The 23,911-nt window shown below is 41.0% G+C and overlaps 1 protein-coding gene across 3 annotated transcripts in view; it reads left to right on the top strand.

Moving 5' to 3' along the window:
* The window catches only part of RASAL2 (RAS protein activator like 2), a 239,765-nt gene that overhangs the window by 50,943 nt on the left and 164,911 nt on the right, over positions 1-23,911 (top strand). The window lies entirely within an intron of this gene.

Here is a 23,911-nt window from a genome sequence, read left to right as displayed (position 1 = left end):
CTTAATCCTTGGGCATGTCCACGAAAGGTGAAAGAATGTACCTTCAATCTCTTTACACTTCCAACATTTATTATCGGGCAAATGATAAATTTTTGCAAGCTTGACTGGCGTCATGTACCACCTGTAGATCATTTTCATTATATTCTCTCTTAAGGCATTACATGCCGTAAACTTCATACCTGTGGTCCATTACTGTTCCCAGTCAGCCATCATAATGTTATGTCCAACATCTTGTGCCCATTTAATCATAGCAGATTTCACCGTTTCATCCTGAGTATTCCATTTCAACAGCAAGTTATACATTCTTGACAAACCATCTTTGGGTTCTGTGCCAGTAGCAATTTTAAAGTTATTATTATACCGTATATGTATACAGTGGTACCTTGGGTTACAGATGCTTCAGGTTACAGACTTCACTAACCCAGGTTAACTTGGGTTAAGAACTTTGCTTCAGGATGAGAACAGAAATCGTGCTCCAGTGGCAGCGCAGCGGCAGCGGGAGGCCCCATTAGCTAAAGTGGTACTTCAGGTTAAGAACAGTTTCAGGTTAAGAACGGACCTCCAGAACGAATTAAGTGCTTAACCTGAGGTACCACTGTATATACATACTGGTATGTGTAAATATTAATTATTCAAATGACTTATGGTTTTGGCCACTATTGCAGGGGCCGAGACCCATTTATGTTTGTGGTGCCCTATTAACAATCACTATTAAAAATGTGGTGTTCACAGTGTGTCGCTGATGGGATTTGCATATTAGTTCAAGCGTTTTGAAAAAATAAATAGGAGGTGTGTCTGAATTGGGGGGGCGGATTGTGACTGGATGCTTTTGTTATTTCAACTGTAACCTAGTTTTCAGGGGCCATGTGGTGCCTCGCTTGTCTACCTGAGTTTCCAACATTGCACCTGGCTTCATGTTTGCTGTAGCATTCTTGCAAAAAAAAAAAAAAAAAGTACCTTAAATGCAGCTGGTTAAATTTTGTGTGTCAAATACAACTGGAAAAACATGTCAAAGTAGTGACAGAACAGTAGGCAATGGTATAAAGGAAGTGAAGTTTGTTTCCCTGGGGTAGATTTCTTCTCCTGACTCATTTGTAAGTGCTAGACTAGATAAGCGTTGACAGTTCCAGGAAATATATTTTGGTAGAACAGGTTCATAAAACTGCTGTCTCTGACAAATCATCACCTTAAAAGCTTTCATTATTGGAGAATCATTTGGGAAATTTTGACATTGGCAGGGTTGACTCTTTGTAATGATTTTCTCCATCTGTGCAGCAGGTCAGCGCAGTGGCCATCACAATTCAAGGAAGATACTGGCTATGACTCAGAAGAGCCGCAGCAGGATGATAAAGAGTTTAACAGGCAGCTTCCATTAGAAAAGGTTTGCAGAGCTAGATATATTTACCCAGTTTCAGTGGCATGTCTGAAGGAGGACAGAATTGCTCATATTCCCGGGTGTCAGAACAAAAAGCCAATAAATTGAAATTATGGATTTGGGTTAAAATTTAGAAATGGATTTCCCCAGATGTGTGCAGTCAGGGTGCACCTAGTTTTCTGGCAAAGAGAACACCCAGGAGCTCACATTCCCTCCTTTAAGCTCCAATTTTTCTCACCTTTCTACTTATCCATCCCCAGCTTCAAAAGCCATATGATCAGTTACTTCAGTCCCTCTAATGTCACACTGTTGTCATAGTCTAAGGTGTCTAGGTGTCATGACCTCCAATCATCATTGGCTTACCTTCTCTGGTGTCATATCAGATTATAATAGATTTTCACAGGCTTTAGGAGGTATAAAGCCACATGGCCAATGGGGTAGCCAGTTCTGTATTTCCATCTCTGTAGGCAACAGTTGGTGATGTATAAAAGACTAAAGAGCAGCTGACAATACTTATGACAAGAGTTTTCAAACACTTGTATATAACAATCTTGAAATTTTGGTTTGTCTTCAGAAGAATAAGAATAAGTTAAGTTTTTTTTTTAAAAAAAAAATTATTAAAATTTTCCAGAATAAAAAGGAAAGATAGAAAGAAAGGACAAACATAATTTACACTTAATTTCAATAACATCTTTCCCGGACTTCCCCCTCCCCTCCCCCTCTTGTATTCCATTCCCTTAAATTGATTCCACAAATTCTTACCCCAAATTTTAAAACCTTATTATAATTTTAACTAACCCATTTATTCCAAATTAATTTATCTTATTTATCTTAATTAACCATTTCTCCTTATATTTTATATAATTCCCTAAGATCGACCCCATTTCCCTTCCACGAATTCCCCTATTTTCAAACAACAGACAAGAAAAAAAAGAAAAGAAAAGAGAGAAAAAATATGTAATTTTACAGCCTTTGGGTTCCAAATCTCCCCCCCCCCATTCCCCGGTTCCGATCCCCAAAATTAATCCATTGTCTACTGCCAGCCTGGTGCACCCACGTCTATATCTCAGCTCCACTTTGCCGTCTTTTGATAGCTTTTAATTTCAAAAAGTCCAATCTCGGAGAAACTCTCAAAAAAGATCATTCTTCTTCCATCCAGACCTCTGTGTTTAAGAGTCTAACTCAAATTCTGTTTCTTGATCCTTTTAAAGTCTGGATGTTCCAAATGCTCCAACTTCGAATTTAGTCCAGCTCTTTGCTTTTTCCTGTTCTGCCGCAGAAACCTTCTAATTCAGAAACTTCTTGTTCTCCACAGAGGCTTTTGTTATTCAGGAACATAAACTTGCGTCCAGTCCCTTCCTTTCTTCAATAGATAAATCCATTGTTTCCTTTAGTATAGAAACCTCTGTAGACAAAATAATGCTTCGTTTTTGCAGCTTTCCCAAGAGATAACAAGTCCTGCTCAAATCCATAGTATTTTTCCACTTGCTGTTACTGTTGCAATGTCCCAGTCTCCCTCTAGAGGGAATATGGTAACTTAATTTCTTTCCAAATCAGACCCAAAAGTCAAATAACTTATTGCCTTTATTTCCAGTAATTTATGTCCAAATTGTAACAAATCTAACCGGCAAAGCCATCGTAACAAAGTTCTCTTTTATTTTCCTGCTTTGACAGCTACTTTGACAGCTGTCAAAGTTTCTGTATCTCTTCGCCAGTCTCTCATAGCGGATCGTTCCCGGTTCCCGGGGGGGTTGCACTTTAGTTCCCGCAAACCAATCTTCTCCTCCAGGACAATTATTGTAATTTCCCTTCGTGAAGTTAAAAATTTTTTTCAAATAAGCAAATTCATCTCTCGATCTTAGTTGTCAACTCCTTGCGTTAAGCCATCTACAACAGGGGGGGGCGGATTTCCTTTTTGCACCCCCCCGCTCGCTCCAAATTTGTAGATCAAATTTCCCTTTTAGGTCCAATAAATTTACTCACAGGTTATTCTTTTTAGTCCAAATCCAAAATTTCCAAAGAAGAAGTCGTTGCTCTCCGCCGAATGGCATGCGGCTTCGCTAGGCAGGGGAAGCAGTGGACTCATAGCACCACCCCCCGTCACCCGCTCCGCAGCCTTTAAAAAGGCTCCTTCGCGGGTCGGGGGGGCGTAAACGGTGCCCGCCGAGTCACCAAGTCCATGGGCATTTCCGCCCATGGTTTTTGAGGGTCCCCGCGTCGCCGGCGCGGCAGGACCCAACCCCTACCCTGCAGACTCCCTCCGGAGCTCGGAGGGAGTCCGCCATTCGGCGATGGCGCCGACCCGGAAGTCCCAGAAGAATAAGAATAAGTTAAGTTTACCTCCATCTCTTTCCAGAGTTCCATCCAACCCCTGATTTCTATTGTGCTTTGGAGGTTAAAAGTGTCTTTGTGAAGCACAGTGTAACATCTCAGGTGAGGGAAGGGCTATGTTGGGGTGGGGATAGCAATGATAGTGAACATATTTGGGCAGCACCAATTATATTTCATTGCACTGTTAAATCTGTTTTTCATATGTTTGCAATTTTATTATTGTATTTTTTATTTCGGCTGTAAATTGCTTTGGGACTTTTTAAGTGGTAAGAAATGTATACATCGGGGGGTGGGGAATCTAACCTAAACCTAGCATTTGTGGACCTGTGGTCTTGCTGTTTTATTGCCAGAAGGAAGCTGTTCCTTAAGCTTTATGTGAGGTAAGAAAGCTTAAAATTCTCATTTTGGGGGGCTTAATTGGAGGTTAGCAATCCAGTGTTTTAAAACACCGTTAATGTTACAGTATTTGGCAGTCAAATGTAGGAATATACAGACTTGTATAGAAAGAAACTAAGATTAGGGTTCTGAAATCAGCTTTATAACATTAATACTCTAGGGAGAAATCTTGTTAAACTCTTAAGATTATTGGTTAAGGATTACATTAGGGGGATTTATTCATTTTTAATTGAAGGATATTCTGCAGCTGGCATGTATACCAGTTGGAGGCTTTCAAGTTGCAGTTTTTCCTCCCCAGCCACTTTGCAATTAATTCCAGAATGATGTACGACTGTAACACGTTATTGAAAGAATATAAGACACAAAGCTTGATTCATTACTTTTGTGCTCTAGACAGTCACATTATTGGTGTTTTGAGAACTCTTTCGTTTTAAGAACGTGCCTGATACAAAATAACACAGAATTACTTCAGGAAATGGAAAACGGATAGAGCACAGTTCAATGGTGGAAAATGCATTTTACAAGTATAAGGTACTGAGTCAATCCTTAGACCTCTGATTCGAGGATTTCTAACTTATAGTTGCTCTGTATTTTGCCACCCACAGGCTAAAAAGATAATTTTTCTATCCGCAACACTCCCAAAATGTAGGGCCTACCAGTTGTGTGGCTTAGAGCCCACTCATATGGAGGTTGATTTCCTTAAATATTCAACCCTTTCTCCAAAGAGCTTGGAGTAGCATGCAAAACGTATGGATCCGTTCACAGTTGTCCTGCATGTAGCATGATGCTGCACCCATCTTTCCTTTGGGATTGTGTCCTGAGGAGATTAATTAACACCTAGCCCCTTTGCTTCTGAGACTGCCAGTAGTGGACTGGATTTGGGCTGGGGCTAACATTAGAGACAATAGCCACATGACTGGCTACTACCTATTTTCTATACTATCTATACGGAAACGTCGTTTACGTTCCCGCCAAAGCAGTACCTATTTATCTACTTGCACTTGACATGCTCTTGAACTGCTAGGTTGGCAGGAGCTGGGACCGAGCAACAACGAGCTCACCCCGTCACAGGGATTCGAACTGCCAACCTTCTGATCGGCAAGCCCTAGGCTCTGTGGTTTAACCCACAGCGCCACCCGCGTCCCTATGGCAAATGCAGGTGTTGGGACACCAGGCTACAGTATGGAAATTCCAGGGGTCCAGAAGAGCTGCTATTTTCCCAACCCCTTTAGCTTACTTTTCTTCCCTGCTTCTGTCTCATTTTCTAGTTCCTGAAATCTCTGTAGTTTGTCCTTCCTTATTTCATAGCAACCAGGATGCATCTTTTCCTGTGGTGGCTTTTAACATCTGAAAACCCAATCCACATACAGTGTTCTAGGCACAGAAAATCCTTTTGGCAATTCTGAGATTGATTATGGCCTGTTTTATATTTTGGCTAATTGGGAAGCCATTTCTAATTTCACTTGTAGAAAATGTTCTGGCATAGGCTTTTGATAATATATTAGTAAGGTTAAGAGCTACAATAATTATTGCACTCTTGTACACTTTTAACGGAATGGTATCATTATTTTGCTGAGATTCCTGATTAAAGCTAGTGTGCTATTCTCCCTTCTCTGTCCAGCTTCCTGTTTTGCCGCAAGAAATCTCATGCTACTGGCAGTTCTATTGCGGCCTCGGTGATATTCTTGTTTTCAGAAGTTGAGTCAGGTTTTTTGGTGGTTCGTTTCTGCCTTTGGTCAGTTCTTCAGCCTCTCTGTGGGAATTACCAATGCATACATACCCAAGGACTGATGCATAGTTTGAAATGCTTCCAAGCACATTGGCAGCCTCCAGGTCCAAGGCATTGCACTGCATTTTCAGGTTAGCTAGGATTCCTGTGGCCTGCGTCACTCTGGCAGGAGTGTGAAAGCTGCCACGAAAGGAGAAGCTGGAAACTGCTGCACACTAACTAGAGTTAACAATCCATATAGGAACCCTAGAGCTTGCTGAAAAAGAAACCTCTGTAATCTTTTCTGAAGTTTTCTTTTTAGACTTGGTAGCAAGGTTTTGTGCATAATTTAGATGGGGCCGCAGCCACTGCAATGTGTTCATTTCTGTTTCAACCACATTTCTTATTGCCAAAATGGAAAATGTTAATGAAGACCCCAGTTTTCATCTGTTGTTAAATCTGAGCCTGTTTTATATCTGAAGTATATCTGTAACTATATCAATCCATAATATTGATCTGGACTACATCTGTAACTGTATCTGTACCCAAGAGTATAATTCAGTACCGTAATGTCAACTTTTTGTTACATATATTTACAACAGTATTTAGATTTTAACAGAAAATAGATCAATAAACTGAACAATATAACCTAATATCTAATGAATATATTCATTTAAAAGAAAAAAATTAATGATTTCCCCCTCAATCTATCTTAAAATCTACCAGTCAGTTTTGTATATTCTGTTAACATTTCACAAATGGAAAATAGGGACGCTCTGTACCAGACTGAGTTGGACAAGGGATGGAGTCTTTTAGCTCAGCAGCCTGACATAGCAGACAGTGGAGAAGCCAAAACAATCCACACTCAGATGTGCCACAAGTAGGAAGTGGGAACGAGAACTGCCGTACACCCAAAAAGTGCTCCAGTTGACACAAGCACTGAGACAACTACAGTCTATACAACAAATCAGTACATAAAAGATGCATGTATGCCCTGCATTGCCTTTATTTCATTTGGGGGATATTGATCCCTTTTAACAGCAGATGAACACAGGGACATAGGAATAACAGACATAGAAAGATCTGTTGTAATATACAATTACCGATTCACACGTGTATACGTGAAATGATTAACCTGAACCCAGAGCTCAGGTTGTAAGTGGGTGTGGCTTAGCAGGCTCTTAGCAGCTTCTGCTCTCCCTCTGTCTTTTTACTTAGTGCTTCCTGGGACAAGCAAGGAGCCATGCAGCCAATGGCTCCCGGCTGCAAGGAAAACCAAATGACCAGAATCTTTCCAAAAAGGGAGATTTAACGCCTGCATCTTTGCACGATCCTTTTTTGTAAGGAAACCAAGGAAACCTTTTCCCATCCTTATTTTACTGCCAGTGAATGGAGACTTGTTTGATGCAACTTCTGGAAACTCTGAGTAAAGCATTCAATTATTTGCAAAGCTAAGTGTCTGTGATTTATTCTAGCCTAAGCATTTTTTTGGGGGGGGGGAACGATTTGTTTAAAGGTAAATGAGGGCAAATGAAGATCTAACCAAGTTTTAATGTGCTTGGCACAATTGCTATTGGGCTTAACTCTTCTACTGGACAGTAAGAGCTCTCTTCCAGAGCTCTCTTCCCAACAAGATCAAGCACTGGAATCATTGCATGGAATTCTTTAAAATATGAGGCTTCCTCTAGCCTACTGTTGCCTCTGTCACTCTACACATTTAGAATTAAGTAGCAGGGCTTACAAGTTTGTATTTCCGGGGGGTGGAGTAGATGACCCTCAGAGTCCCTTCTAACTCTACCATTTTATGGTCTACCTCTCCCCTGTGTCCCAACCACACAGCAAACCACAACCAGAGTTCACAAGTGTTCTGCCCCCTCCAAGCAAAAATTTTATTTTTACTCCACACTTTCTTTTACCCCATTCCTTCTGACAGTCGAACTGTCTTTGCCTATTCACTTTTACCACACACACCCTCCTGATTTCTGTCCTGACTTCAATAGGTTTTGCTCCAGGAGCATCTTCAGTACTGATTCCATGGAACAAAAAGTACCTTTGAGCATGTGCAGAGTGCTGTTACCTCACAGTTGCAATCTTCAGGTGTTTAACACTCAGGAGCAGATGTTTCAGAATGAGGAGTTAGCCCACAATCCTCTTCCCTCCACCCACAAAAATATACACCCCGCTTTCCTATCTCTGGCCTCCTCCCTTGCTGCAGTTAAATAAATACATTTCTTTCCCTTTCATTATAATAACTTACCAGCAAAGTGGAAGAATGCCCTTCTAAATTTTTTAACTGTCAATATTGATGCAATTTATTAATAAGAGAGAGATTGGAGGGCTGAACAAAAAATTTCCCCAGCACAAATTACTTCTGTCCCCCACCCCCTTCAGACTACAGTTATAACTCCAGTTCTTTCTTATATTTCTGTGTTTTGCAGACATTGAAGCCATGTTGTTTATTGGTCTCTTTTTGGTAACACATAGGAAGCTGACATAGCAGGTCAGAATATTTGTTGATCTGACTGAGCATTGGTCTACTGTTGATTAAGGCAAGACACAGAACTGCCAAGTTCAGTTCTTTGCAATGCTTATTACATTATGCCTGATAAAAGACAACTAGAATGGTGTGGTTGCCTGTTGTGTCTAGGGAATCTGTGGTGCAAATTTGTGCAGTTTTAAGTTAGAAGCAGACTTTTGGGGATGACTAACTTCCCCAGTTTGGTTCCCGATCAAAGTTGGGCTTTTGTTGTAACAGCATCTGGAAACTTTCCTGCTTTTAAGTCTCACTGGTGCTCCCAGTGGATTTGTCCTCTATAACATAATTTTCCGTTATGACTTCATTTTCCATTAACACAACAACGTGGAACATCTAGCAATAAAATGTCTGGGATGGCAATGACGCATGATGTCACAGGCAAGGCCAGAGGCTATTGTTCCACACGGTTCTTTCAACATTATGGTTTTGAACTCGGCAGCACATTCATTTGGAATGACGGATAAACTTGCCAGGGCAACCCCAAGAAATGCTGTGTCCCCTTCCCACTGCGTTGCCATGTAAGGTCCACAGTGTTCTTTTCTGCCTTGTCTCTGCTACCAGCACCAAAATACTTCCTTCTGACTATTGATGTGCATTTTCAAGTGTTGTTCTATGATGTGTATTTAAAGCCTAACTTAAATACCACTTCTGACAAAATTCTATTTTGCTGCTCTTTCTGGTGATTAGAGTGTTCTTGCTATGCAATTTTTTTACGTTGTCATAAGTAGCCCCTCTGTAGAAGGAAAATCAGTTTTATAGTGAGTGAGACCAGGGGTTTGTGCTATATTTTTGCATTGCTGTCTGTCTCTCTGTGTCTGATACAAAACAAAGAGCCTCAATTGCAAAGGCTGCACTTGTGTACAAATCTAGTTGTTAAAGTCATACCACGTGGCTCCGCTTTGAGGATCCTCATACCGCCATATACTGTTCAGCCGCTCCAGCATTTTTCTCATCACTGGCTTCCTACTCTGGCCTTTTCCTTGATTCTGCTTCCTTCCGCTATTTTCCTTATGAGCTTCCACAACATCATTTATAGGCTTGCCACTTGGACTCTTTGTCCCAGAATGACTCCAAGCCTGTAACCCCCCCCCCCCAGCTTTACAAATTACCCCACATACAGGTCTTCGAATCCATTTCCCCCCGGTTTCCTTTCTTTGAACGCTGCTTTAGTAGACACCGTCCTCTTCGTTCTGTTCCCCTAACCGGCTTGCTCTGCAAGCGGAGCAGAATGCTCTTCCCACCCTCTTTTTTGATTCCCGATCAAGCCCACACCATCCTTGGGGCAATCCTGTTTTTTAAAAAAATAATTTTAATTAAATTTTCATTTTATAAAATTTAAACACATCCACATTATCCACTTTACTTCTTTTGCTCTTAAGAGCTTAACGACTTCCTTCTCTCCCCCACCCCCTCCTCTTGGTTTTCAAAGTTCATCTTTATGGCATGGCATTTATACATTTTCCAATTTAGGTTTCACTCATTTAGAATATCAAAATTTTTAAATAAATATGAAACGGTAAGAACAATTATCATTACAGTCATACCTCATGTTACGTTTGCTTCATGTTACGTTTTTTCAGTTTGTGTCCCGCAGCGACACGGAAGTACAGTGGTACTTCGGGATGCGAACGGGATCCATTCCAGAGCCCCATTCGCATCCTGAAAAAGAATGTAAGACATGTCTGGGTGTGTGTGGGTCGCGTTTTGCCGCTTCCGCGCATGACATCATTTTGACCATCTGTGCATGCGTGAATGGCAAAACCTGGAAGTAACGCGCTCCGTTACTTCCCGGTTGCAACGGAGCGCAACCGGAAAATACTTATCCTGAAGCGTATTTATTCCGAGGTCTGACTGTACTGGAAAGGGTTACTTCTGGGTTTCGCTGCTTGTGCATGCGCAGAAGCGCTAAATCGTGCTTTGCGCATGCACACAAGCACCAAATTGCACCACGCACCTGCGCAGATACGGCGCTTCAGGTTTCAGACTTTTCATGTTGCGAACGGGCCTCCGGAACGGATCCCATTCGCAACCAGAGGTACTACTGTATACGCCTTCTTACAAGCCTGCTAGTGTTGTTAGTTGTTTACTCCAGTCTTTTTGAAAAGCTAGATCACGTTGGTTTTGGATTTTTCTGGTCAGCTTTGCCAATTCCACAAAGTCCACCATCTTCACCTGCCACTCTTCTTTGGGGCATTTCTGTCTTATCCCTCCATGTCAAACGGAGACAAGTGCTCTCCGGCCTGACCTTGTTCACTGTCAATGGGGTCTTTGGCAGGTACGCACAGAAGTGTGGCATAGTTGTTGCTGCCTCCTCACCCATGTCTTCCTTGCTTCTTTAAAACACATGGAAACAGCAGCCTTTAAAAAATCCCATGTAGGGCCCTGTTGGGTGGGCAGACCATCGGCAGGGTGTGCCTTGCAAGCCACAGGATATGGCCTGGCCTCTGTTGCTGTGTCTCCTGCTCTCAACACTGAGTTAGGAGAGAAAGAACATTGCCTTCTCTAGGGATGGCTCTCTGAAGTACAGGCAGCGTTGCTTGAGCTCAACACTGTCGGACTCAGCATTAAGTCTTGGAGATACTGTTTTTTAAAGAAATCACTGTGTCTGCTCTTAATCTCTCTCTAAACAGCAGGCAAAATGGAAATGCTGTCCTGTTCACAGAATGAGGGTTCACCTGTGTGTACCCTTAATAATAAATAGGACCCTGCTTACATGTGACCATCAGATACGTGGCTGACCATCAGTGAGGGCCCTCAAGCCAAAAAATGTTTGCCAACCCAATGTAGAAAGAGTAATCCATGTCTTGAATCTATAAATTTTGTAAGTTTTATTTATCTATCTATTTGCCTATTTATTTATTTTTCTTCATAAGATTTATACGCCACATTTTGTAAAAACAAGCAAACAAACCACAATGTGGATTACAGAAGATCAAACAGTAAAATGGAGAAAAACTCGCAGCTATACATTAAAACTTAGGCAAATTAAATACCAAAACAGATTAAAATTACCTCGGCTTTCTAAGCATCTGGGTAGGCTTGTCTAAACGAGAATGGTTTTAGCAGGCCCCAAAAAGAGTACAGTGAAGGTGCATGCTTGATCTCATTTTCCCATTTTAAATTTACCTTCACTTTTTGTCATGTGCCAACTAATAGGTGTTAAAAGTGACAGTGGATGTTGTTTTATATCTTCCCACCTTCTCCACACTAATGTCTAGCATCATCCTAATTATTTCTCTAATACGCTGATGTGCTTGTAAACAACACGTTCTCCAAATGTTAACTACTGTTCCCTGCTGCTGTTCTCAGAGTAATTAGTAGAGATGGTGAAAGTTTATACTAAATGCGGGAAGACTGTTGTTATGATTTTTTATGTGGTTGTTTTATTATTATTATGTTGTGTAAATTATGCTTTTAATGTTGTACCTCACCCTGGGATCTTTGGATAAAAGGTGCTAGATAAATTTAATAATAATAATAATAATAATAATAATAATAATAATAATAAATTTTACCCCACTTTTCCAATGCATGTTTACACTCTTCAAATTACCTCACTATGATACAAAAAGCCATTAACCTACCTTGACTAATCTTCTGTCCTCCCAACTAAACCCACCATCTTTTTCAGTGTCCTCTCCTGCCATTCTCCAGTTTTCTATGGCTACTTGCCATTTCTGTAGATTATTACCATGAGCAGAAACAGTGCCGGAAGGAGAGGAACATGAAGGCTTAGAACAAACCTGGCCCTCCAGATGTTTTGGGACTACAACTCCCATCATCCCTGCCCACTGCTCTTGTTAGCTAGAGATGATGGGAGTTGTAGTCCCAAAACATCTGGAGGGCCAGGTTTGCCTATGCCTGGCTTAGAAGAACATGCGATCATTTCATGTATGTGGCTGGAATCTGCCATAGAAATCTTGCTTATGATGTTTCCTAGCATGCTTCTTCCTGGACAAGAGATACTGAAGCACGCAAGAGTACCCAGTGGGTAATGCACCCCACCTGGGTGTGTATGTGCTGGCCCATCCCATTCAACATTATCAAATGCCCTCTTCTTGTCGCTATGTGTCTGAACGCTGTCTTTCATCTACTAACTGGAGTGTCTCCTTGTTTACCTTTGCAAAGGGAAAAAAAAAAGCCAGCCGTCTTAAAAGGTTGCTCAGGCAGCGGCCTCCCGAGAATGCAGAATACTGTAAAGGTCCTGCACAATTTTTAATGAGCAGATTTCACTGCCGCAGCTAACCTCTTGCCTCGAGGCATCTGTTTTATGCTGTTAATAAGGTCACAACTATCATCAGATTTGAGTTTGGGGACCTAGTAGTATTGAGCAGAATACAAAATACACATGGCGTGGAAGGAGGAATAGGCATCCATAAGCAATTGAGGAAGGGGAGAGTAAAACTGACTTGTTTTGAATTCTATATGCAATACTCAAGAGATCAAAAGTGGAGTGAAAATTCCAGGGGCAATGCCACAGATGGCACCTGAAATTGGAACATGTCAGAAGTGAAACTTTATGTTCAACAAATTCTGCAATTACAATAAATTATGTAAATGGGTGTAAATTATCAGTTGTGCCAATTTGCTATGATGGTGATGATGATGATGATGATTTATACCCCACCCATCTGGCTGGGTTTCCCCAGCCACTCTGGGCGGCTTCCAACAAAATATTCAAGTACAGTAAAATACAGTAATGATAACACCTCAGAAATATTTAGAAATACTTTTAGGAGGAAATTGTGGTTCTTTGTCACATGATTAAGGGGTGATATGATAGCCATGTTCAAATATATAAAAGGATGTCACATAGAGGAGGGAGAAAGGTTGTTTTCTGCTGCTCCAGAGAAGCGGACACGGAGCAATGGCTCCATACTACAAGAAAGAAGATTCCACCTAAACATTAGGAAGAACTTCCTGACAGTAAGAGCTGTTCGACAGTGGAATTTGCTGCCAAGGAGTGTGGTGGAGTCTCCTTCTTTGGAGGTCTTTAAGCAGAGGCTTGACAACCATATGTCAGGAGTGCTCTGATGGTGTTTCCTGCTTGGCAGGGGGTTGGACTCAATGGCCCTTGTGGTCTCTTCCAACTCTTCTATGATTCTATGATTCTATATGATTCTATGATTCTATGATTAAGATGGAGGGTTACAAAACTCAGTAGCTTTCACAAATATTATGATTGCTGATTTTTTTTTGGGGGGGGGGTTAATCCTTTCCCCACTCATACTTCTTCCCAGACATCCATCTTGCTCAAGGTTCTATGAGGCGGATACTCAGAGATATTCAGAACTGAGTGCTCCATTCTGTGTTTTCTATAATCCCAGGGCTGCAGTTTTTAGATATCCTGTCTATATTAATGTGTGATAGTTTATACATGGATATAATAATGGCATCCAGGACGTCACCTGCCCAATAGTACAGAATCAGAAGCTGAACATGAGGTCCGAAAGAGGATTTTTCAAGGAAGACTTTTGATATTTACGCACACCATAATTATTCATTCAGATGACTGAAAAGTTTCCATTTTAAGCTGTAATAAGCTGAATTATAGACCAGTATTAACTGTACTTTTTGAATTTTGACATCCTGTTGGCCACGGCATGTCACTTACCGTAATTTTGTTGGTTGAACACTTTTGAACACATGACACAATTTATTTCAATAGGGCCTTTGGCTATCAACCATATATTTGGGGCATGGCAATTTTATTGGATTCAAGAGGGGAAAGATCTGAGTGTACATGGCAGCTAAATATCATTTGGTGACAGTGTTATAGCTTCCTCACTTTCTATATATAGACAGAGATTATTGTGCAGATGTTGCTTATGGCCAGGAAGTTTGGCCTTCCCCTTCCCCTTCCTACTTGCCGTCGAGGGTGTGTTTGAAGTCAGCTGTACAATGTCCTGCTGGCCTGCTGTGCTTCGCTTTTAATAGCATATGTTTGATATGGAGTCTGCTTGCATTGGCAGGCTTCTTACGTTTGATAGGCTCTATGTGGAGGATGTGGCTTGTCACGACTTTATGAAATGAGGAAAGGAGCTCGGATGAGAAGCGGTCTGTTTTTAATTTTTATTTGAGCAAGACAAAACCCTTTCCTTAACACTAAGGCGTGCTTCACGTATGACATTTCTCTTACCTGGATGCATACTGGTAGGGGCTGGGAGGTGGGAAATAAACATTATTTCGGACTGTTGTGACAGCCAGTTGACCAATCAAATATTGTTAGATTCACAGTGAAGCCACGAAAGCCACTGTGAATGTAGCACAGGCATCCCCAAACTCAGCCCTCCAGCTGTTTTGGGACTACAATTCCCATCATCCATGACCACTGGTCCTGTTAGCTAGGGATGATGGGAGTTGTAGTCCCAAAACATCTGGAGGGCCAAGTTTGGGGATGCCTGATGTAGCATGTCACTGATCCAACCTTGTTATGTTACACAAATTCATTTAACTTTTTTTTTAAGTGACATTATTAACTCATTTGCTGTTGTAGCTATTGTAAGTATCAGATATATTGCTTCGTGCTAATATTATTTATTTATTGCAAGTTACATCAATTATTTAAAAATAGCTGTTCTTCGTTTTACTGGTCGTTTGACCCTAATCCTCTTTTGACTGTTCAAGGTGTCCAATTCTAGCAGATATTCTGTTTCAGAATAGGTCAAGATGTCATGGAAAGTCACAGTTGTCTTAGATTTTCAATGTGTATCCTGCATGTGGCAAAATGGGTGTATTCAGTACCTTCCCAGATGATAGGGTACATGCCTTTTCGACATCCATGCGAGGGAAAAACATCCTGACACAGCTTACTCATGCTGGCCACATGACCCGGAAGCTGTACGCCGGCTCCCTCGGCCAATAAAGCGAGATGTGCGCCACAACCCCAGAGTCGGCCCAATGGTCAGGGGTCCTTTTACCTTTAGCTTGTTCAAAGTGAACAGAATTTTGAACTGCTGGAGAAATGGAAGTTTTAATGTCTCATTCAGTTTTCCTTGTTTGAATAATAATTGCAAAGAAAAAGAAGGAAGAGGCGGCTTTTGTTTTTAAAGACTGCTTAAACAACTTTATTTTGGTGAAAGATTACTCAGAACAGCTATTTAATTTACATATACATTTAAAGGTAAAGGTACCCCTGCCCGTACGGGCCAGTCTTGACAGACTCTGGGGTTGTGCGCCCATCTCACTTAAGAGGCCAGGGGCCAGCGCTGTCCGGAGACACTTCCGGGTCACGTGGCCAGCGTGACATCGCTGCTCTGGCGAGCCAGAGCCGCACACGGAAACGCCGTTTACCTTCCCGCTGGTAAGCGGTCCCTATTTATCTACTTGCACCCGGAGGTGCTTTCGAACTGCTAGGTTGGCAGGAGCTGGGACCGAGCAGCGGGAGTGCACCCCGCCGCAGGGATTCGAACCGCCGACCTTTCGATCGGCAAGTCCTAGGCGCTGAGGCTTAAACCCACAGTGCCACCTGCGTCCCACATATACATTTATTCCAGTTTTTATCGTATGCTCTCTGCATATGTTAATTATAAGTTGCTCTGTTGTTACAATCAGTGGGGGGGGGGGGTTTGAGGAAAAATAGGTGCCGGTATGCACCACACACCAACCAACACCCCCGCCACTCACTCCCCCCCCCCCCCCACTTTGCCTCTTCCTCCTCCTCCATCACCGCTGCTTCCTGCGGAGGGCACAGCCTCCTGGAGGTGCTTTGGTGCAACCCTTATGATTGCCAAAGCTCCTTCCAGGAAGGTGCCTGACAATCATAAAAGTTGCGCCAGAGCAGAGGCGCTTTGGCACGACTCTTTGTGCGTATTTGCGGATTTGACGATCGTAAGGCTTGCATCCAAGCACCTCTAGGAGGTGAGGAGGGGGAGCGAGCGAGTGGGAGCAAGAGGCGGTAGCAAGATGGTGGCAGTACGCCGTAGTAGTAGTAGTAGTAGTAGTAGTAGTAGTAATAATAATAATAATAATAACAATAATTTATTATTTATACCCCGCCACTCTGGGCTGCTTCCAACAAAAATTAAAAATACATTAAAACTTCAAACATTAAAAACTTCCCTAAACAGGGCCGCCTTCAGATGTCTTCTAAAAGTCAGATTTATTTCCTTGACATCTTAGGGAAGGGCGTTCCACAGGGCGGGCGCCACCACCGAGAAGGCCCTCTGCCTGGTTCCCTGTAACCTCACTTCTTGCAGTGAGGGAACTGCCAGAAGGCCCTCGGCGCTGGACCTCGGTGTCCTGAATGTGGGTGGAGGCGCTCCTTCAGGTATACTGGGCCGAAGCTGTTGGTACCGATGTGTACCAACAGAAAGAAAGCCCTGGTTATAATGAAAGTTAAGCACAACAGAAAAATGGGCCAAATAAATAAATGCAGTGGGAACAGTTGAACTCACACTAATTTCATTTCTTCATTTTCCATACTCTCTTGGATAGCAAATGTGATAAAACTTAGCAATTCCTATTTGGATTCCTTTTGCACAGGACCAGCACTGACTGTTTTTCTGCCTCTCCCTTATCAGGTTTCTCTGGATAGCGTTCAATTTGCACAGCCTGAGACTGTGTACAGGATTTTTGGAGACATGAGACTGACACACTTGCGCTCCACACTTGCCCTTCCCTGCTATTTTTAGGGCAGCTGGGGAAGAAGGGCTCACCTCTAAGGCAGGTAATTAATGCCTTGCTGAAGGGTTAAATTAAACAACTTTGCTAATTTTTGATTTTTTTAACAAGGTTCTTGAGTGTGGCAGATGTTGATTCATTTCATTATGACTTGCAACTTGATTTTGGGACTGAAACTTCCTTAGATGCTATAGTGATGACCTGTGCCAGGAGAAAGATGTGGAGTGTCACCCTTTTGTTTTGTGATAGAGCTCTCAGTGCTACCAGCTGTAATGAACCATGGTGCCCTTTCAGAACTGCTTTGCTGGTGTAGGGCAGGGATACAGTGTGCAGCTTGAGGGTAGGTCTGAGAAAATACTTCTGGAAGATATCAACTCTGCCCCATGGATGATAGTTTGCATAGGCTACCACTGGGATGAATCTTGTCTTCTGCATTGTTTAACTTCTAGACTGAATCCAACTAAGGGGAAAGCAGAGTAGATTTTTAAAGAATAAAATCTGATTTTTGATTAGTTTTTTTTTAATTGCACACACAAAGTTTCTCTTTATTTTTAAATAATATTTATTAAGAATTTAAAGATTACAAAAAGAAAGAAAGAAAATTAAAACAAATCAATATAATACAATACAATACAAAGACAAAAACAAAAACACTACGTAAAACATTGAATTAACAAAACAAAACAAAAACAATTAAAAACACTTCCAATATTTTCAATCTTAGCTTTCATTCACTTGTTTCATTACACACAAAGTTTCTCTTAAGGGTTTAATGGTTCAATGTAGCTCCTCATTCCTCATCAGTCAGTGCCCAGCAGGTTAGTAATTTCTGCCCCAAGCTTTTGAGACCAGAGCATAGTGTATAAAAATGATTTATAAGTATTATAGATAAGTCAACCCTCTCCTATTCACCTAGAAGATCTCGTAACAGTCCTTGTTTATAGCCCTTTTAGGTTTTCCAGTAGTGTTCCTTTTCTGAAAATAAGGTGAATGATCAGTGCATGCTTTCAGAAAAAAGGAAACCAGCATCACTGTGTACTCAGGTACAAAAAGGTAATAAAATTGCTTCCTGGTAATGTTTGTGTTGCATAAGCCAGGACCACGGATTGGTACCGGATGTTCTACCATTAGCTAAATCTTAAAAGGGAAGTGCAAACTGTACAGTTCAAGTTCTAATTAGACTGGTGAAACAGTGGTATAAGAAACTGACCCTAAGCTATATGTGTATGCAAATGAATTTGCATGTACTTTTTGTGCCCTCCTTCCTTCCCTTCCTTCCCATGTCAATTTTCAAATCATATTGATGTAAGCTAGAGCTGTGGTAAATATTCACATGTTTCAATAATTGGGCAAACAATGGTATTTTCAGTCTCTCTCTCTCTCTGAAATGATTCCAGAAAAAAGCTTAAATTATGTGACTTGCAACTCTTTTTATTTTCTGTTTACTGCTGCTATTTCCTGCTGTTGCTTCAGTACTGTTGGTGCCATTTTCCCCCCATGTCAGCCGTTTGGTGAGCCATGCATGGACCATGAAGATTCTGCAGTTCCACGTAGCAGGCAGATTTGGCTAGTGATGATGGCAGTGAGAGGCAGTAAACAAAGCTCCTGGATCATCATTGCCCTTGCTCTCAGTAAACAAAAACATTTGCTCTCTTCTGGAGTAACCTCTGAAAAACTATGAGGTAGAGCTATGTGTGCTTTTTGATGCTGTAACCCGAAATGTGAAAAGCGTCCCTTCCACTTCAATCATCCTAGTGCATAACATTGCCTTCATTTTGAAATGTAATATGACACTCATGTGTCATATTAAGAAAGGTAATAAAAACTTTTGCATCAAAAGGCAAAAAAATTAAAAAAAAAATTGAGGCTTGGAAATGAATATCCAGTATCCTTCCCTATTTCACCTAACCATTATATTGTTCATATATCACCATATTTAACGGAAGTCAAAGTGAAAGACAGAGAATCTATGATTATGAGAGATCAGAGAACAAAATAATAAAAATCATGATTGAAGACTGAACTAGGCTTATCCTCCCATCTGTCTCATTAAAATACTTAACTGTTCTCTGTGTTTGTCTTCCTGAAAATCAGCTTAGCTTCCTGATTTGTGCAGAAATGTTGAGTTGCATCTGTGACTGCTTACAAATTGATCCAGTCTGTGAATGTGGTTTCCAAGAGATAAATGTCAGAATCACTCTTGGAAACTTTGTTCTGTGTACAACACTCATCCAAGACTCTCTTCCCTTACATTCCAGCTCCTAAATCTGGTCAGTTCTCACTCAAAAGACCTTTTAATGATGATACTAGCAAAATAAATGTTTTAAAAGGCAACACTCCTTTTGACCTTATTTGTTCTTATGTAGCTTGTCAGGTCTGATTTTTTAATAATAACAATAATAACAATAAAAATAATGATATTATTGATACCCCACCCATTTGACTGGGTTTCCTCAATCACTCTGGGCGGTTTACAGCATATCTAAAAACATAATAAAAACATCAAGCGTTAAAATCCTTCTGATACAGGACTGTCTTCAGATGTCTTCTAAAAGTTGTGTAATTCTTTATCTCTTTGACATCTGAAAGGAGGGCGTTCCACAGGGCGGGTGCCACTACCGAGAAGGCCCTCTGCCTGGTTCCCTGTAAGCTTTTTGCAGTGAGGGAGAAGAAGAAGCTACAAGAAGAAGTGTCAGACAATTTAAGGGACCATCTCTTGACTTTTCCTCAGGTTTTGAGTTACTAGTGGTGTGCTTTAGGGACTGGACTCTAATAATTTTCCATTAACCTATGACAGCCTTTAGGAGTCTTAGACCTGGGCACTCCACGATTTTAGCAACATCACTGCAATCAGCTTAGGCAGGTGTGTTGCAGAGGAATGTGCAAATAGTTTAATTGCCTTGGTGAATGCTTACCTGGAATGGAATGGGGGACTCAAGAGAACGCCATCTTGAAAGTGCTTCTGTGCCAGCTAGTAAACATGAGCCATGGACTATGGACTCTTCTTCACAACCATAGAGAAAGTTATTATTTAATCAAAAGGCAAAATGGTTGTGGCTTTTTGACTTTTTCCAATCCTGGACACATTGAAACTGAAAAAGTGACCTTTGCTTCCACCTCTCTTAATTATTTCCACTCAGCTGCTCTACTGGCATGAGTCATCTCCATGTGACAGCAGATATGTGTCTCTATCGTTTGGCTGCCCTAATCTCAGCACCACCTTTTGGTATCGTCACCAAAAGCTTGTACAGAAAGAAGGGATTTATCTTGACTTGCCGAAAGCTTCAGTCCGGACTGGATTCATGGTTCCAGGTTGTTCCAGTGAATACCAAATCCTGCTTGCTCTCTTGCCTCCAGTTCCACTTAGAGTTCTTCTGAGTTAGCAAAGACATGGATCTATATTGACCCTGTTCTCATACAAAAATAATGACTTCATTCTCTTTTCTGGAAACTGGCAGTAAGTATTTCTTTCCATTATTATAAAATGCTTGGATAGAAACATCAACAATGAGCCATGCATCAGACAGCAGACTCCCTTGAGAACTGAAGATACCAGAGACGGATTCCATCCGTGATGATAAATACTTTGGCTACCTGTTTTGAAACACTCCTAAGCCATGTTGGGGCTATAAACTGAAAGTACTGTAGTATGAAACCCAGCCACTGTTAAAGTAAGCCAAAGTCTTTCCTTACTGTTCTATTCTCAGTAGGTGAAAGCAACAAAAGCCAAATCTTATGTAAGCGTGCTTACTTTTTTGGTGGAGGGGATTACTGAAGTCCATAAGATCTCAATCAATCTTTATTTTGAATTAATAGACAGCAGAATTAATAACAGCAACATATACTACATCAGCACCAAGGGGCGGACGCTGTAGATGAAATTAAAAATTCCCTATAAACTTATTTGCATTAAAAATAGCACTCCTTCAGCTAAAATCTATGATCCAGAGTTTAAAGTCTAACCTTTTAACCATTTCCCAAATGCAAGAGACCTGCTAGTACATGGGTAGCCAACATGAAGCTCTCTAGATGTTGTTGGACTACAACTTGCATGATCCCTGATCATTCTGGCTCCAGGGACACCTGGAGTTTGTAAACAATATGCAAAATTTGTAAATGAGTCTTTTGACTGAATGAAACACAAATATATGTGGGGTTTTCTGTGTGGCAGGGGTAAGACTAGATAAATTGTGTGTGCAAGTAACTTCAAATCAGATTAGGACCAGCCTCCCCATACCTGGTGCTACTCCTGCTATAGAGTTATAATCCAAAATATCTGTTGGGAAGCAGGTTGAGGAAGGCTGGATTAGGAGATGAGAAACGAGAAACCTGACCACTGGTCCTGTTAGCTAGGGATGATGGGAGTTGTAGTCCCAAAACATCTGGAGGGCCAAGTTTGCCTATGCCTGGAATCATACAACCAGCAGCAGATACTGGATGTTAAATGAAGCTGGTTTTAAGATGTCAGAGTCATGCTGATCTAGATAAGTGTGTCATTTGGCCTTACACAACTCAGTTATTTGGGAGCATTGGATGAAAAGAACATTGGATGAAAAGAACAACACCCAAGCCAAGCTTCAATTGTGGGGAAGGGCCACTGGGAGAGCAAAGCCTCATTGTGCTGTCTCCCACTAGCACAGTTATTTTGTTGAATCTCGCCCCTTATTTTTTATTACTTTATACACTGTTTATATGCCAACATGGCTTCTAAGCAGTATATAGTCAGTTAGAAAATATAAATGATATAAAATAAAATCAATTATAAAATCCATACATCATTAAAATAACATAGAATAACAATTCCATCAGAGCATTAAAACATCCTTAATTAAAATTCATAATAAAGGAAGCCAGTCAAAAAGCATGACAACTAAATGTAGTTAAAATACAGCTAAAAACAATAAAATCAGTTCAGGATCAAGGCAATGCTTGCTAAACAGCTATGGCTTCAGGAACTAGTTGCGTGCCAATATTGATGAGACTTCTTGTAATTCAGCTGGGAGGGCATTCTGGAACTCTAGTGTCCAAAATGTAAAAGCCCTTTTCTGTGTCACAAGTCAATAACGAATTATGGTCAGCACCAGGTTCGAGAAAACTTCCAGAGAAAACATACAGCACCTTGATGAAAAAAGTATAGGAAACTGTAAACAATTGTCCCCCAACTATCCCAGACTTTGTTTGATGTATCTTCAATTTCACTTAAATGAAGAGAGTTGAAAAAATATTCCCTTTTGACTTACTCCTACAGCCAATTTTTATTTTAGAAAATAGTGACAGCGTGAAATGGGTCTCATCAAAGGACTTCCCTGCATGCCACAAAATTGCTTGCATTTTGTAGTTCCTGGATTGTTGCCAAGTTTTTTCTCAAGTTCTGAAACCAGGCACAAGACAGTTGATTGCCTCCTAAGCCACTCTCAGATTACCCCTCATTTGGGTTGTGGCTGCCTCCGCAAGTGAAGCTGTTTTGTCTAGAACAATCTATTAAACAAACTATTTTGATAATTTCTTAGTGTACAATGGTAGTGGCAGCAGTTGCCTGTCTACATCCACTCAGAGATTAAATTTAGTTGCCCTGAAAAGATTGTGAAAGGCAACAAATTCTTGCTTCTAAAAGCGGTTACACCAAAGCACACACGGGAATACATAATTTATTTCGATATAAGCTTGTATCAATTAAGTGATTGATTTAATAAGGTAGCTTTTAAAAGAAAACCTATTAATATTAATGCAAATGTAATCTTGTCTAAGGCTTTGCCGCCAGGCTTGCTTAACAAAGTCATATGGACCAATTTTCATGCATCATTGTGTGATGCTGAGTAATCCAGACTAAACCGCAGCGAATATGGATGAGACAGCAGTGAATCACTATTAGGATACTTGGAAGAAAAATTTCCCAGCAGCAATATGCCAGTTTTATTTCTCTTCCGTTTTTGATTTTCTTTTTCTCACTGACTCTGATGAATTGAATTGACTTTTGTGCTAACTTTTCCTTTTCCTTTAACATAGAACCAATAGAACCAACAAATAAAAATATTTTCTTAAAAACTAGAAAAGAATCTTTAATCTTTATTAAACATTTTAAAACTTCCCTATACAGGGCTGCCCTTCTTGGCTCTGGGAGTAGCATAACTCCATACCTTCTGACATTCCTCTGACGAAAATGGTGATGTCCTAAGGAAAAGCGGGACATTCCGGGACACCTTCTGTAAATCTGTGACTCTCTCTGGAAAATAGGGACACGGAGGATCTGATTTAGTACTAGTAGGACTGTGACATTTGTCGTTATCTTGTAAATAGCCCTGAGTTGATTGCTGGTGGAAAGAACCAAGTGAACCCCCTTTTAGGATACAAAATTCAATAATGTACACTCGCACGCACAAATGAACTAGTAAGGATTGCTACAATATCATTGGCAATGCTGATTTATCCTGTTCTTTTTCAGAGTAGGCTATGGCACTGCCTAGCCCGCCCTCTCAGCGTTCTGCAAGCAGAAGGCCCCACATTCAGTGGGATCTCAGATATTTCTTCCAGCAAGGCTGTTTTCTGTGCCCATTTTCTGGTGGGAGAGGGAAACCAAATATAATGTGTGGCCTTGCTTGAAGAGAGTATCTTGGAGGCTTCAACAGCATCACTATGCAACTGATAAAAAAAGCGATAGCTTAAGAATCTGTGATGGATTGGTCTGTTTTTATTAGTCTGCCAAACTGCATCATTCTTTCAAATAACCAAACTCTTTTTTTATTATTATTCTGCAAGGTTTGCCAAGGGCCTGTCAGCCTTTCCATTTGAAACCCCATATTTTCTGGGGTTTGTGAGCACATTGTTTCAATCTGGTCTGAAACTTGGCTTGTGCCTATTAGCAGATATGTTTTCTTAGCAAATTTAATATGGTAAGCTGTTCCTTAACTTGTTGAGGTGGCCGTTTTTCTTTTACTTAACTAGA

This window comes from Podarcis cretensis (assembly GCF_951804945.1).
Source record: "Podarcis cretensis genome assembly, chromosome: 6".
Classification (NCBI taxonomy): domain Eukaryota; kingdom Metazoa; phylum Chordata; class Lepidosauria; order Squamata; family Lacertidae; genus Podarcis; species Podarcis cretensis.
Note: the sequence above shows the minus strand (reverse complement) of the source record. Positions and strands in the feature narration are given on the sequence as shown.